The 5,249-nt window shown below is 30.4% G+C and overlaps 1 long non-coding RNA gene across 1 annotated transcript; it reads right to left on the bottom strand.

Annotated features, from left to right (window-relative positions):
* Positions 1 to 1,376: 1,376 nt before the first annotated feature.
* LOC132945145 (uncharacterized) lies at positions 1,377 to 2,320 on the bottom strand. Its single transcript, XR_009664516.1, has 3 exons — positions 2,168 to 2,320; positions 1,945 to 2,092; positions 1,377 to 1,523 (listed from the first exon to the last, which is right to left on the bottom strand). It is a non-coding gene; the product is annotated as an uncharacterized LOC132945145 (long non-coding RNA).
* Between the last annotated feature and the right edge of the window lie 2,929 nt (positions 2,321 to 5,249).

Below are 5,249 nucleotides of genomic sequence, written 5' to 3' on the forward strand. Positions count from 1 at the left end.
ATTTTTATGAGCGTTTGAAATTCATATTTTTACAACATTTTATATTCACTCGATATCTCATGTAACGATTTTCTTATTTTGTTGTAATTAAAAAACATATTACTGTAGATACTTGAAACCTTCACTGAATGTTTGTATTAGAATTTTCTAGGCCAAGAACCAAGCCACTCCAGGCACCCATAAAATTATTTCTGATGGACAAGTTCATCCGAATAACAACACTATACCAAACTGATTCAAATATTACTATAGGTATACGAATACATGGTAATGTACACCACAATGTTTTCTTTTAAAATTCAATACTTCGTGTATATGTAGTTTTTTACAGATTTTTGTTTAGGTTTGTATATCAATACATCGTTCTATTATAATGTCAATTTTTCAATTTTTCACTCTAATTTTTTCCAGAAATATTAAGTTTTTTGTCTCTGCCGAACGATTTATGAAATGTGGACATGTGCCCTTTTAGCATTTAGTGATTCAAATATAGAACGCGAAGGGACAGATAAACTTAATATACCACACTATCGTACAACGAAATATCAATCCCGTTTTCATAACTATATTATAGTATAATAAAACATAACACATAGATGCATTATTACTATAGACTGTATATTTTTTTGTTGATAATATGATCCCAATGAAAACAACATATCTATGATGGAAACAAAATGGAGGCCTAAAATAAAGGGACACTTATCAATGCACGAATTAAATATAGGTAGGAATAGGTACAACGCACGTTTCAAATTTACAGTTTGGTGGTCAGAGTATTATATATGGCTGATAAATGGTGGCAAATGTTGTCAACTGTTTCGTTGAATTATAGTTTCACAGTAAATCCACATTTTTATAGCGTTCGTCCTTCGTTTTACAGAACATATCATAATATTATAACAATAATATTGAATGCGAAACGGCAGTGGTTATAGTTGTAACGTTTTTGCAACCAATATTAGTGTACCTACATTAAAATCATACGCGCATATACTGCGTTCACATTTCAATTTAGTTTTACTACGGAAACCACCAAAAGTCAACAACTAATACTTAACAATAAAGGCGTAATGCGACCGAATAAATAAATTCAAAAAGTAAAGTACTTGAGAATTTAAATTCTTTATAAGTTCCAAATGCGTAAGTATTAAATTACATAGAATATAGACGTTTTTAGTGAACTTTTCACAAAATTGTTCATATTTTTGAGTTATGTTCCAAAAACGCAATTATTTGTTCATACTATTAATCTATATTCATATAATCATGACATATTATATTATTGTTAAATTCACCATATCAAACTTTAAAGACACTTATAAATTATAATATATGTAGGGTTTTAAATGAAGTAACAAACAAACAAGTCTAAGTGTAGGAAAATTCATGGTTTATTTTGCGGTGTCAATTACGTTCATTATATGTATAAATTATATATTTGTTACACATTATAATTTGCGTATTGTTTGGACTATGGCATTTTTGAGTTTGAGATCAATGGACTACATGGACTAACAGTTCTGAAACAAAACAAAGAAACAAGTCAATATAAGTAAATATATATTATTTGTAATGCAAACAATCGTATACAATTGTATTTCTAGCTTAATTAGTTTAGTGAGTATGTCTAGCTAAAGTCAATACTATATTTTTTATAATGGCAATCACGTAATTCGATAGTTATCCGTGGGTTATACCTATATTTATTTGTTTCTCAACTCTTGGCTTCGATTGCCGAAGTAATATTAATAGTGAACAATTAAATTGAATAAAAAATGCACTACCCTCACATTAAGGTCGTACAAAGAACAACAATTTTGAGTGATAAATATAGTTGAAATAAATGGCGTAAAACGCATGCGTACTGTTTTTACATAAAAAAAAAAGAAACCATTCGACAACGGAACGCGACCGGGATAGATTATAACGTTATTTACTCACCATCAATTGGCTGGTGGCTGGGGCGGCCTTGGCGACGGTCTTGATGGCTTTGGCAGACTGGACTTGTCCGACGACGACGATGTTCATGGATACCTTTTCAGCGCCCATTTTTGGTTTTTGGTTGGTTTTTGAGGAATAAAGTAGAGAACTGCAAACGAAAAAAAAAAACATCAGTCTCGACCGTTGAGAGGATAAAAAGCCTTTCACGTGTAGGTGTACTCACCGAAGAATAGATTTGCACAAAAAGATGTGTTATGCCGGAATCGAGATCTCCGACGTCTTATATACGCGCCGATCGTCCCGCGAAAATCGACAAAAGTGGGAGCGGAAGTGGCGTGATCGTCAGAAACTGCGCATTTTATCATCGGGCGATGCTAATGCAATGACTGTGTGTGTAATCGAACCGCATAATGGTATTATTGTTTTACTTTTTGTCGTTTTGTCTGTCATACACACAAGACGCATCATAAACCAATCGATATTAAGCGACGTTATTCACTATTTTTCGTCGAGGTATACGAAATCGGTTATTGTTTTCGATTTTTTGGATTTGGCGTGTACGTCTTATGATTAACCATCGGGTTCCGGGAGACAAATAAATCATGTTATCGAACACAATATTAATATTAGGTATTTCTGGTCAGATTCGTAAAATTATGTTTAAATGGTTGCATTTGAGAATAATATTATATTCCAACAAACCACGTACCTGCTTAAAACGCTTTATTGTTGGTATTTGAAAAGTTTTTATTTAAATGCTATTGGTTCCCATTGATGGCTAAATATACACGTCTTACGATCATTTTGTTGTATCGTTTATTGTATGATCATTGATCACACTCGTACAAAAATGTGTGTATAACTTTTAATTACCTACAATTAGCACATGTTATTAGCGGTGTATAATAATGGTGAATAATATAGTAAATAACACTTTGTTAATAACGACCATGATCTAATATATAATATATTATAATAATAATATCTAATAATAATATCGATCAAAACTAAGCATTATAAATAGGTAAATCCTATTACTTCGAGACCTTCTCTAGTAATAATAGGTCCTTTTAGACTTTTATACGCTTACAGTATATTATATTTTTTACTTGTGCGTAAATCTATCGGTAAATTATAATATTTTAACGATATTAGAAAAATTTCGTTTGCGTAGAAAGTTGTCTTCTTTTCCCTGCGGTCTACCCAACAGAAAACAAAACAAAACTATATCAATTATATCATTGTTCCTGTCGATTATTAGTAGTTATTGCCTACGTGTATTCCCAAACTAGCTTCTATTGTAATACCAGTAATCAATTTAAAGAAAATACACTCGAAATATTTTTTCTCGAATTTACGAACATTTGCACTTGACGATTAGTTTAAAACGATACAGACTTCAAACCATCGGTGTACCTAATCCCATTAAAATTTCAGCGCGGGTTTAAGACTTTCAGTAGGTATATTCCAAAAATTAAATGATATTTGAAGCCAATCGCTTTGCCCTCGTACACTATCATTTTATACTTGATTAGTGATTATATACAAATAATATCAAAACGGCTGTATAATTTATTATTATAATACAATATTTACAATATTTATATCAAATAAAAAATATTATTTTGTTAAAATTTATTCTATGGTCTATATTATGATAATGACACTGATATAATTGATAAGTAATGACAAAGTTATTACATAACTTTATTTTATTATTTTTTCAGTTGTGTATCAACACTTAACAAAAAATTCCGCAAAACCAACCAAATAGTATTATATTTTAATAGGGTTAAAGTTCAGCATCAGAAGGTGAAAAATAATATCTTTGTACTATATACTCTGTTTCAATAATCTATACTTTAATTTAGAAATTAATTAATATATTTTTCACTGTTAATAGTTAAATTCGTGTTAAAATTAATTACTATTATCAAATAATTCTATTTAATCTTCAAATTATACCAGTATATTATAATCAACAGAATATGCTATATTAACATTTTATTTACTTACGATTATATATATATATTATATAGGCTATAGCCTTTATAATGCAACTACTAATTGTTCTTTATCCTTTCTTTTATTGTCTTTCTTGTGCATACTCTACCTATTTATTTTGTTCTATTTTTTGCTTTATTAATTGTCAATAACGATCATAATCAATAATATCTAAATCTGTATCACAACTTCCTCTTTTCAGCACAAGCTCAGCTTTTGAAAAGAGAACCAATATATTTTAATGTAATTTTTTTTTTTTTTGTTTTGTTTTGTTACTTATAAATTGTTTGTAATTGTTATAATTTGGTGACAATAAATATTATTATTATTATTATTATTATACCTACTACCAGGGGGTGCAAGTATACCATCGAGCACCCTCGCAATTAAGTCACTGCTTCAAACACTAGAACATAATATTTATGTATACTATAACCACTATAATCTAATCTAACATATTATGTCGATTAGCTATAATTTCGCATATTATTTTAGAAGGCATTTAAACTTTCCTGTCAATAGTATTGTGTCATTTTTGGCAGTCCCGTCTGTGGCGTGCACATTATTGTGTACCTAATTATTATTTAGCGGGTCTACTTAATCATCGACTTTGGCCGTTTGCGCCTGTTGTTACCCATCATAAGACTTAATGACGATAACAAAACACCGTTTGTCGGCTGCGCAGCACAAATTCATAATAATATTTATTGTTTATCATGTCGGGCGGCGTGGCGTGATCGCAGGTGCCTCGGCGTCTGCTACCGTATTGGTCGACGCCAGAGTGGTGCCACCAGCTGATTACGCTCGTCGTACAGTACCATAACATGTTATTATTTTGATAGTGATTTGTTTTCGCCGAGACTCGAATAACAATAAAAATGATATAATCCAACTTGAAAGTTAATTTTTCTTATCTCGCCGGGCACACAATAATCATATAATTACCATTGTAAGCCATCATAATATTATACCTATACACGAATGATAATATTGTACACCGTGTGGAGTGTTGTGTTTGTTTTTGTCGAATATTTCACAAATGTATATTATTTGCCGTTTTAGATCCATTCGAATAGTATTCATGTTCTTGATTCGGTGAATAATCGAAAATTTACTTTCATTCCGCCCATAATAGGTATAGTTTTAACAGTGCCTCAAATGCAAAATAAAAATAATAAAATATAGTAATTTTATTTTTCAAATCATACAGCGTGATTGATTTAAGACGTCAACAAAACACATAATCACCGATATACACGCGGACGAAAAATAAAAATAAATAGGCTCTCGTAAACTCTTAT

This window comes from Metopolophium dirhodum, chromosome 5 (assembly GCF_019925205.1).
Source record: "Metopolophium dirhodum isolate CAU chromosome 5, ASM1992520v1, whole genome shotgun sequence".
Taxonomy (NCBI): domain Eukaryota; kingdom Metazoa; phylum Arthropoda; class Insecta; order Hemiptera; family Aphididae; genus Metopolophium; species Metopolophium dirhodum.